The sequence below is a fragment of the Pan paniscus genome, chromosome 11 (assembly GCF_029289425.2).
Source record: "Pan paniscus chromosome 11, NHGRI_mPanPan1-v2.0_pri, whole genome shotgun sequence".
NCBI classification, from domain to species: domain Eukaryota; kingdom Metazoa; phylum Chordata; class Mammalia; order Primates; family Hominidae; genus Pan; species Pan paniscus.
In genome coordinates, this window is record NC_073260.2 from 102,597,501 (window position 1) to 102,609,902 (window position 12,402).

Consider the following 12,402-nt stretch of genomic DNA (forward strand, 5'->3'; position numbering starts at 1 on the left):
CCCAGTGGCCTGTTTTGTCAGGGCGCTGATTGGTGCGTTTACAATCCCTGAGCTAGATACAAAGGTTCTCCACGTCCCCACCAGACTCAGGAGCCCAGCTGGCTTCACCTAGTGGATCCCGCACCAGGGCTGCAGGTGGAGCTGCCTGCCAGTCCTGCGCCGTGCGCTCGCTCGCATTCGTCAGCCCTTGGGTGGTCGTTGGGACTGGGCGTCGTGGAGCAGGGGGTGGTGCTCGTCGGGGAGGCTCGGGCAGCACAGGAGCCCATGGAGTGGGTGGGAGGCTCAGGCATGGCGGGCTGCAGGTCCCGAGCCCTGCCCCGCGGGAAGGCAGCTAAGGCCCGGCGAGAAATCGAGCACAGCGCCGGTGGGCCGGCACTGCTGGGGGATCCAGTACACTCTCCGCAGCCACTGGCCCGGGTGCTAAGTCCCTCATTCCTCGGGGCCAGCGGGGCTGGCTGGCTGCTCCGAGTGCGGGGCCGCCAAGCCCACGCCCACCCGGAACTCCAGCTGGCCCGCAAGCGCCGCACGCAGCCCCGGTTCCCGCTCGCGCCTCTCCCGCCACACCTCCCTGCAAGCTGAGGGAGTGGGCTCCAGCCTTGGCCAGCCCAGAAAGGGGCTCCCACAGTGCAGGTGGGGGCTGAAGGGCTCCTCAAATGCCGCCAAAGTGGGAGCCCAGGCAGGGGAGGTGCAAGCGAGGGCTCTGAGGACTGCCAGCATGCTGTCACCTCTCACCAGGGTTGCAAGAGGCCAATCTGCTTGGAGGCAAATTTGCATAATACACAGATGAGCAGAATGAACAACCTCCATCCCAGTCATATATAAAGTAGGCCAGTATTATATAAAATAGAAAAGAAAGAATGTGATCTCACAGTTTCAGTTGGAAAGTAGTATTAATATTATTCCAGGAAATGGGGATGGTGAGGGTAGGGTTCACTGAAATGCATAACTTCTGGGCAAGGCCAAAAAAAAAAAAAAATCTTTAGGTGCCTATAAGCAAATTAGATTGATTTTTCTTTCTTTCTTTTTCTCTTGTACAAGAAAGGGTTCCCTTAGTATTGGAAAGGGTATGGATAAACATTGCTGAGGGGAAGTATATTTGTATAACATCTATGGATAAAAATTAGCAATATCTATGAAAAGTTTAAAGACTCTTTGCCTTTAAATTTGACTCAGCAACTCTACCTCTAGAAATTTATTCTGCAGATATATTTCCACATGTGCAAAATGGCCCATTTATAGGAATGGTCACTGAAGCTTTGTAATAACAAAAGATATGAAACAACAATCATAAATGAGTAGGGATTTGAATAAATTTTGAGGCTTTCCTACAACAAATAACATATAGCTATTAAAAGAAATTCAGCAGATCTAGTAATATATAATGATTTTCAAGATATATTGTCAAGTGAAAAAAAAGATTTGGAGTATGTAAAATACTCCAAATTAAATTTTAGAAATATTCGTATATGTGTTGTATACACATAAAATATTTCTGTAAAGACACACAAGAAGTTGTTGACTGTTGCCTGAGGGTAGTGTGTGAAGGAAGATTTACTTTGTACTAAATACAATTTGCTACCAGTTTTTGATCCAAGAGTATGAATTATCTAATAAAAAATAAAATAATAAAATAAACACTGGTAGAATGAAGTTTCTCTAGAACTGGCTACATTCTATTTAGTAACAATTGTGTAACTGTCAAATTGCACTAACAGGAAAAGAAAAAAGAACACACCAGGATAAATGAGTTAGTCTTAGTTTCCTCATTTATAAAATGGGTACAAGGGTGACTACTTTGTAGTGTTGTTGTTTAGAGTAGACATAAAAAGTATAAACTACCATAGTGTCAGATACACAGTAGTTATTTATTACCTACCAGTACACACACACGCACGCACGCATGCACACATGCACACAGTCCTCTGGTTCAGTCTTCCAGTTTCCCCAAGCAATTCCCAGACCTAGCTGGGCTTGAAGCAGAAAGAATTAGGCATAACCAGAGCATCTTCTCATCATCACAGGATTTAGCATTAACGGTATGTCCATCTCTTAGACTTCCTAACATTACCTGTTAAGGTACTATACTGCGTGTTTGGATACAATCATGAGCAATACAAAACTCCAATACCTTAAAAAATATTATGCAGTTTGTACATGGATGTATTTACATTCAAACAATACAAAATAATGTTTCTCCTCACTACTAATCCTTTCCCTAGAGGTCACTGGTGATATCAGTCCCTAAGAAAAATGATAAAAAATTATAAATTCAAAACTAAATATAGGCCTTAAAAGGGAGCGATACAGCTGAGGTGTCCTAATGGTTAAATGGAAGTTTACCTTCAACTTCAAGGGAAGTTTACCTTGATCTCTGGTAATCCTATAATCCAGTGCTGTCCAAAAGAACTATCTACAATGATGGAGGTGTGTTATATCTACAGTGTCCAACACAGTAGCCATATGTAGCTATTTAATATTTGCAATATCTTTAATGTGACTGAAGAACTGAATTTTATTAAATTTAAAAAGCCGCATGTTCCTTGTGACTATCATATTGGACAGTATAGCTGTGGAATAAAGATGTGTGGAATAAAGATGTTCAGAATAAAATAGATAGGATATAGCAGAGAGGAGATACAGAAAAAGAGAACATCTTGGGCTTCCTATAGCAATGCAGTTTCCAGTTGTAACTTTTACCTGCATTTCTGTCCTCTTTCTGCTATAATCTACCTACAGTTGATTTCTATTACTTACAATCTAAGATTTTGTTTTAGTTTACTAGGGCTTCCCTACAAACACCATGGTACATGGTATACCACAGACAGGGTGGCTCAAACAATAGTTGTTTTTTCATAGTCTGGAGGCTGGAAGTACAAGATCAAGATGTTGATGTTGACAGATTTGGTTTCTCCTGAGGCCTCTCTCATTGGCTTGTAGATGGCCACTTCCCACTGTGTCCTTACATGGCCTTTTCTCTGTGCCCATGCACCTTTGGTGTGTCTTCCTCTTGTAAAGACTCCAGTTCTACTGGATTAGGGCTCCACCCTTACAACCTCTTGTAGCCTCAATTACCTCTTTAAAGGCCCGATCTGTAAATATTGTCACATTGGAGGTTAGAGCTTCAACATGTAAATCTTGGGGGAACACAATTCAGTTCATAGCAGATTCCTAATTAATACATCTAATTGATTTCTGTTTTCTTTTTTTTAAGAGTTGGAGTCTCGCTCTGTCGCCCAGGCTGGAATGCAGTGGCGCAATCTCAGCTCACTGCAACCTCTGCCTCCCAGCTCCAAGCGATTCTTCTGCCTCAGCCTCCCGAGTAGCTGGGATTACAGGCGCCTGCCACCACACCCAGCTAATTTTTGTATTTTTAGTAGAGATGGGGTTTCACCATATTGGCCAGGCTGCATCTAATTCATTTATCTGTATCTTATTCTTACCACAATTTAAAAACCTAATTAGATGAAGAAACTCTGGTAAAAATATGTATTTATAGGAGCCCATAGCTTGTGGAAAGGTCTAGTTTCAACAAAATTTTTGGTGATACTTATTTGGGAATATAATTCTCTTGACAAGATGTCTAGTGGAAGTATCAATCATACTTGTGGTTTGTCTCTTTAAGATTGTACCTACTACTTATAACCTCATATGTTCTCATTTATGTTGCAAATAATTCTCACATTTTTTATAAGGAATGTGTGTACATAGCAGTTTGCTAGTAACTGTTTAACAACAAACTGCAAAAAATAAATATGTACATGATTATTATAAATTTTACTGACATAAAGGATATGTAATACAAAACTTACAAATAATAAAATATATAATATTCTCTATTCTGTATAATGAACTTATTCTCATAGAATGTTCTCACTGATTTAGCCAAACTCTTGTATCTTTAGTTAACCTATGGTTGCAATTAACAAATGAGAGTAACTCTCAAATGAATATCAATTGACATTTTCATTTATATTGACGAGTAAGATGAGAGTATAACAATAGAATGAAGTTGAATCTTGTTAACAATATCAGTTAACCTCTTTGCTGAGTTTAAAACTGTTTTCAAACACTTAAAGAATATTCCTCAATATTTTGTGCTATTCAAATGTAACAGCTACAAACATTTTAGAGTTTAACCTACAGTATTAACCGTGATAAAAATTTCCCCCATCTTTTTAAGGCTGGTTATTAAGCACATCCATCTTTTTAAAGTAGACAATCAACAAAACAATAACTCAAGCTCTGATTTAAGTTTTTTCAATATCCATGGTACAAATACTCCACCCATGGTCTATTTCATATCATATCAATGATATGATGTCATATCAGGGTGACATCACCAAATATGGAATCAAGAAGTAGCACACCAGTATGTAGTATTTCCATTATAGAAATACAGTAGACTTAACCTCAAAAAGTATAGATAATAGTAAAATAAATAGAAGTAATGATATTATTTATAACCTTTGTTTTTAATATGATTTACTTAATTGTAACTTTATCCTTTAATTTTTAATAATGGATGTGCTTAATAACTGGCTTGCCTCATTCTTGAATATTTAACAATTGGGTCTCACTAGCTGGTTTGAGACAGTTTCAGCACACCACTGTATATGTATGTGGATGTGTATGTGTGTGTGTTTGCCTGTGTGTGCACATCCCCAACTCAATACCATACTAGAGAGTTAGGATAGGGAATGGAAGAAGGTAGAATATAACAGAGGGCAAGCCAATAGTTGACATTAAGAAATTTTTAAATCTGAGCTGAATGATTAAAGCAAAGAAGTATCATTCAAACCTCCAGAGCTGAGCCAAGACACCCAAGCTAAGCTGCCACTAGATGTTTTTAAGAATTGGGCTCAATGGGAAAGAAAAGTAAATGGAAATGGCTGGACAATGTGGCTCATACCTGTAATCTCAGCACTTTGGGAGGCCAAGGTGGGCAGACTGCTTGAGCTCAGGAGTTTGAAACTAGCCTGGGCAACACGACAAAACCCCATCTCTACAAAAAATATAAAAATTTGTCGGGCAGATGCACATCCCCAACTCAATACCATACTAGAGAGTGACTACAGCGAATGGGAGAAGGTAGGATGTAGCAGAGGGCAAGGCAATAGTTGAAATTAAGAAATTAGGTGTTGTTTTTAATCTGAGCTGAATGATTAAAACAAAGAAGTATTATTCAAACCTCTGAGGCTGAGGTGGGAGAATTGCTTGAACCCGGGAGGCAGAGGTTGCAGTGAGCCAAGATCACCCCACTGCACTCCAGCCTGGGTGACAGAGGGAGACCCTGACTCAAGAAAAAGAAAAAAAAAAGTAGTAAAACAGAACCAAGACAGTCAGTAATATTTTTAAAGTAAACTTGATTTTTACAATAGTTTTAGATTTACAGAACTATTAGAATATAGTCTAGCGAGTTCTCATTAACTCTGTACCCAGTTTCCCCTTTATGAATATATTACATTAGCAAGGTATATTTATTGCAATTAATGAACCAATATCAAGACATTACCATAACTGAAAGTCCATGTTTTAATCAAATTTCCTTAGTTTTTGCATAAATTCCCTTTTGCAAACCAATAACCCATCCAGAATATCATATAACATTTCATCATCATGTCTTCTCAGGCCCCTCTTGGTTATGACAGCTTTTCGGTTGTTCCTTGCTTTGGTCATTTTGACAGTTTGAGAAGAATGGGTCAGGTATTTTTTAAATATCTATCTTTTGGGATTTGTTAGATGTCTTTGTCATTATTAGACAGGGATAATGGTTTTTTGGGGAAGAAGACCACAGAGGTTAAGGGCGATTTTCAGCCAAGCGCGGTGGCTTACGCCTGTAATCCCAGCACTTTGGGGGGATGAGGAGAGTGGACCACCCAAGGTCAGGAGTTCGACACCAGCCTGGTCAAAGTGGTGAAACCCTGTCTCTACTAAAAATACAAAAATTAGCTGGGCATGGTGGCGGGCGCCTGTAATCCCAGCTACTAGGGAGGCTGAGGCAGGGGAATCGCTTGAACCCAGGAGGTGGATGTTGCAGTGAGCCGAAATCACTCCATTGCACTCCAGCCTGGGTGACAAGAGCAAGACTCCATCTAAAAAAAAAAAAAAAGGATGACTAGATGATTTTCATCGTATCATATCAAGAGAACATACTGTTGATATGATTTATTACTGTTTATGTTGACCCTGATCACTCTGCTGAGGTAATTTGTGCTTGTCAGGCTTTTCCATCACAAGTTACTCTTTTATTTCCCTTTTTCATACTATACTCTTTGGAAGAAAGTCACTATGTGTGGCCTGAACTAAAACAGTGAGGAGTTATGCTTTATCTCCTTTAGGTTGGCATATCTACATAAATCATTTGGAATTTTTCTGCATGGAAGATTGTTTCTTTGCCCCCATTTATTTATTTATTCACTTATTTACTTGTATTAGTGTAGACTCATGGCTATTTATTTTATACTTTGTGTTACAATTCAATACTGCTTTATTTGTTTCCCCAAAGTGTTCCAGATTTGGCATCAGGAGTTCTTGGTATTGGCTCTTTCAGTACATCTATTTGACACAGCCCCATCTTTGTGGGCTTGTTTTTGTTGTTAGCACTTCTTTACTTTCTGGCACTACAAAATGTTACAGGCTCAACTTGTATATTTCCTGCCCTAGTCCTAGAAACACCAATTTTTCTAAGAAGCCCTGTTTCCCTTTGTTGCAGAGTGCTATTACAAACCATGAACTGGATGCCAGATGTGCTTGTTACTACTGGGGTACTGTTGCTTCTAGGCCTTCTCATTTGTCAATGGAAGGGAACGTTTGTGTATACTAATCATGTATGTACACATATCTATATGTGTCTATATGTAGCCATGTGTACGTGTATGTAGCCGTGTGTATCTACATTAAGCCAAATATGATTTAATATTAATATATCCAACTGTAATCCATTACCACAGAGATTATTTTAGCTCCCTCCCTTTGATTAGGCATAAACTCTCACTCCAGCAGAGAGAAACCAGCCTCACTACCCACAATTTACCACAATTTACTTAACTGCTCAATTCCAATACACACGTATAGAAGTATTAGAATTGTTAACCCATATCCCTGTGAAAAACAAGAGTGTGGTGTTTATAAACAGTTTTTCATTTAGTATTACAGACTCCACTAATTTCCAAAAGTTACTTAGGTCTGCACTTCTTTTACCACCACCTGCAGTGAGGTTGTTTCACACATTTGTAATACAGTTAGATTATTTTGTCATATTCTACACTCTATCCTTGATATAGTTTGGATCTGTGTCCCTAAACAAATCTCATGTTCAATCATAATCCCCAATGTTGGAGGTGCATCCTTGTGGGTCTGGTGATTGGATCATGGGGGTGGTTTCTAATGGTTTAGCACCATCCCCCTAGTGCTATTCTTGTGATAGAGTTCACACGAGATCTGGTTGTGTAGGTGTGTAGCCCCTCTACCTTCTCTCTTCCTCCTGCTCTGGCCATGTAAGACATGCCTGCTTGCTCTTTGCCTTCCACCATGACTGAAAGTTTCCTGAGGCCTCCCCAGAAGCTGTCATGCTTTCTGTACTGCCAGTGGAACTGTGAGCCAATTAAACCTCTTTTCTTTATAAATTTATCCAGTCACAGGTGTTTATTTATAACAGTGCAAGAACAGACTAATACAATCCTGGAATTTTCTGACATTCTAAATGATTTTTAAAAATATTTATTTACTTATTGTAATAGTTATTTTAGGTTCAAGGGTACATGTGCAGATTTGTTATATAGATGAACTATGTGTTAGAAGGGTTTGGTGTACAGAAAATTTCATCACTGGGCAATAAGCATAATACCCAACAGGTATTTTTTCTGATTCTCTCCCTCCTCCGACCCTCCACACTCAAGTAGGCACCAGTGTCTGTTGTACCCCTCCTAGTATCCATGTGTTCTCATCATTTAGCTCCCAATTATAAGTAAGAACATGTGGTATTTTGGTTTTCCGTTCCTGTGTTAGTTTGCTTATCATAATGACCTCCAGCTCCATTTATGTTGCTGTAAAGGACATGATCTCATTCCTTTTTATGTCTGCATAGTATTATGTGGCGTATATGTATCACATTTTCTTTATCTAATCTACCTTTGATGGGCATTTAGGTTGATTCCCATCTTTGCTACTGTGAATAGTGCTGCAATGAACATTTGTGTGCATGTATCTTTCTGGTAGAATGATGTATATCCCTTTGGGTATATACCTGATAATGGGATTGCTGGGTTGAATGGTAATTTTGTTGTAAGTTATTTGAGGAATTGCCACACTACTTTCCACAATGGATGAACTAATTTACAGTTCCACCAGCAGTGTACAAGTGTTCCCTTTTCCTCACAACCTTAACAACATTCGTTATTTTTTTGCTTTCTATTAATAGCCATTCTGACTGGTTTACGATGGTGATATGGTTTGGCTCTGTGTCCCCACCAAAATCTTATGTCAAATTGTAATTTCCTCATGTCAGGGGAGGGACTTCATGGGAGGTGATTGGATCATGGACATGGATTTCCCCCATGCTGTTCTCATGATAGTGAGTGAGTTCTCACAAGATCTGACAATTTAAAAGTGTGGCACTCCCCCTGCAACCCACTTCCTGCCACCTTATGAAGAAGGTGCTTGCTTCTCCTTCCCCTTCCGCCATGATTGTAAGTTTCCTGCGCCTCCTGAGCCATGTGGAACTGTGAGTCAATTAAACGTCTTTTCTTTGTAAATTACCCAGTTCAGGTAGCCATTTATAGCAGTGTGAGAATGGGCTACTATAGATGGTATTTCACTGTGGTTTTGATTTGCATTTCTCTAATAAATAGTGATGTTGAGCATTTTTTTCATATGCTTGTTGTATGTATGTATGTCTTCTTTTGAGAAGTGTCTGTTCATGTTCCTTGCCCACTTTTTAATGGGGTTATTTGGTATTTTTTTTGTAAATTTATTTAAGTTCCTTATAGGAACTTAAGGTGTGTGGTGTAAGATAGGAGTCCAGTTTCAGTCTTCTGCATATGGTTAGCCAGTTATCCCAGCACCATTTATTGCTTGTCTTTAGGGCTGCAATGAACATTTGTGTGCATATATCTTTATGGTAGAATGATGTCAGCTTTGTCAAATATCAAGTGGTTGTGGCCTTATTTCTGGGCTCTCTATTCTGTTCCATTGGTCCATGTGCCTGTTTTTGTGCCAGTACCATGCTGTTTTGGTTACTGTAGCCCTGTAGCATAGTTGGAAGTTGGGTAACGTGATGCCTCCAGCTTTGTTCTTTTTGCTTAAGATTGCCTTGGCTATAAGGGTCTTTTTTGGTTTCATATGGATTTTAAAACAGTTTTTTATTTTTTTAGGTTCTGTGACTAATGGCATTGGTAGTTTGTTAGGAATAACAATGCATCTGTAAATTGCTTTGGGCGCTATGGCCATATTAATGATATTGATTTTTCTTATCCATGAGAATGAAATGTTTTTCCATTTATTTGCATCACCTAATATTTCTTTGAGCAGTGTTATATAATTCCTGTTGTAGAGATCTTCCACATCCCTGGCTAGCTGTATTTCTAGGTATTTTGTTCTTTTTATAACAATTGTGGTGGGATAGTGTTCCTGATTTGGCTATCAGCTTGAAAGCTATCGGGGTATAGGAATGAAACTGACTTTTGTATGTTGACTTTGTATGCTGAAACTTTGCTGAAGATGTGAATCAGATTAATGAGCTTTGGGGCAGAGACTATGGGGTTTTCTAGGTATAGAATCATGTCATTTGAAATAGGGATAGTTTGACTCCCTCTCTTCCTATTTGGATGCCTTTTATTTCTTTCTCTTGCCTAATTGCTCCAGCCAGGACTTCCAATACTATGTCAAATAGGAGTGGTGAGAGAGAGCATTCTTGTTTGTGCCAGTTTTCTTTTTTTTCTTCTTTCTTTCGTTTTTTTTTTTTTTTTTTTTTTGCTCTTGTTGCCCAGGCTGTAGTGCAATGGCACAATCTCAGCGCACTGCAACCTCCGCCTCCTGGATTCAAGCGATTCTCCTGCCTCAGACTCCCGAGCAGCTGGGATTACAGGCATGCACCATCATGCCCTCTAATTTTGTATTTTTAGTAGAGAGAGGGCTTCTCCATGTTGGTCAGGCTGGTCTCGAGCTCCCAATCTCAGGTGATCCGCCTGCCTCGGCCTCCCCAAGTGCTAGGATTACAGGCCTGAGCCACCACGCCTGGCCTCTTTCTTTTTTCTTTTTTCTTTTTTTTTTTTTTTTTTGTCAGGGTTTCACTCTTACCCAGGCTTGAGTGCAGTAGTGTGATCATAGCTCACTGCAGCCTTGAGCTCCCAGGCTCAGGTGATCCTCCCATTTCAGCCTCCCGAGTAGCTGAGACCACAGGTGTGTTCCATCACGCCTGGCTAATTTTTCTTATTTTTTTGTAAAGACAGGGTTTCCCTGTGTTGACCAGGCTGGTCTCAAACTCCTGGGCTCAAGTGGTCTGCCTGCCTTTGCTTCCCAAAGTGCTGAGATTACAGGCATGAGCCATCGTGTCTGGCTTGTTCTAGTTTTCAAGGGAAATGCTTCTAACTTTTGCCCATTCAGTATGATGTTGTCTGTGGATTTGTCATACATGGCTCTAATTATTTTCAGGTATGTTTCTTCAATGCATAGTTTATCGAGAGTTTTTAACATGAAGGGATGCTGAATTTTATCAAAAGCCTTTTCTGCATGTATTGGAATTATCATGTGGTTTTCATTTTTAGTTCTGTTTGTGTAATGAATCACACAAACATATGTTTTGTATATGTTAAACCAATCTTGCATCCCAGGGATAAAGCCTGCTTGATAGTGGTGGATTAGCTTTACACTGTGCTGCTGGATTCAGTTGCTAGTATTTTGTTGAGGAGTTTTGCATCTATGTGCATCAAGGATAATGGCCTGAAGTTTTCTTTTTTTGTTTTGTCTCTGCCAGGTTTCGTTATCAGGATGATGCTGGCCTCACAGAAGGAGTTGGGGAGGAGTCCCTCTTCTTCAATTTTTTGGAATAGCTTCATTATTAATGGCACCAGCTATTTTGTCTACATCTGGTAGAATTTGGCTGTGAATCTGTGTAGTCCTGGGCTTTTTATGTTTAGTAGATGATATGGTTTATACCTGTGTCCCAACCCAAATCTCATGTTCAATTTTAATCCCCAATGTTGGAGGTGGGGACTTGTGGGAGGTGATTAGATCATGGGGGTGGTTTCTAATGGTTTAGCACCATCCCACTACTGCTGTTCTCATGATAGAATTCTCACAAATCTGGTTGTTTAAAAGTATGTAGCACCTCCCCTCTCTCTCTCTTCCCCCTGCTCTGGCCATGTAAGACATACATGCTTTCCCTTTGCCTTCTGCAATGATTGAAAGTTCCCTGAGGCCTTCCCAGAAGCTGTCATGCTTCCTGTACAGCTTGCAGAACTGTGAACCAATTAAACCTCTTTTCTTTATAGTTACCCAATCTCAGGTATTTCTTTATAGCAACATAAGAATGCATTAATACAGTTGGCTTTTTATTACTGATTTAACTTTGGAACTCATTGTTTGTTTGTTTAGGGATTCAGTTTCTTCCTGGTTTATGTGTCTTGGAATTTATCCATTTCTTCTAAATTTTCTTTTCTTTTTTCTTTTTTTTTTTTTTTGAGATGGAGTCTCACTGTGTCACCAGGCTGGAGTGCAGTGGCTCAATCTCAGCTCACAGCAACCTCCGCCTCCTGGGTTCAAGTGATTCCTCTGCCTCAAGCCTCCCAAGTAGCTGGGACTACAGGCACATGCCACTGTGCCCAGCTAATTTTTTTTTTTTTTTTGATATTTTAGTAGAGATGGGGTTTCACCATGTTGGCCAGGATGATCATGATCTACTGACCTCGTGATCCACCCTCCTTGGCCACCCAAAGTGCTGGGATTATAGGCATGATCGACCACACCCAGCCTTCTAAATTTTCTAGTTTGTGTGCTTAAAAGTGTTTATAGTAGTCTTCGATGTTTTTTTTTTATATCTGTGGGTTCAGTGGTAACGTCTCCTTTATCATTTCTAATTGTGTTTATTTGGAACTTCTGTCTTTTTTTCTTTATCAGTCTAGCCAGTAGTCTATCTATCTTATCAATATTTTCTAATAACCAACTTCTGGATTTGTTGATCTTTTGTATGGTTTTCAGTGTCTCAGTTTTCTTCAGTTCAGCTGTGATTTTGGTTATTTCTTGTCTTCTGGTGGCTTTGGGGTCTTGCTTTGCTTTTGCTTCTCTAGTTCTTCTGGTTGTGATGTTAGGTTGTTAATTTGAGATCTTTCTAAATTTTTGATGTGGGTATTTAGTGCTATAAACTTCCCTCTCTTAACATGGCCTTAGCTGTTTCCCAGAGATTTG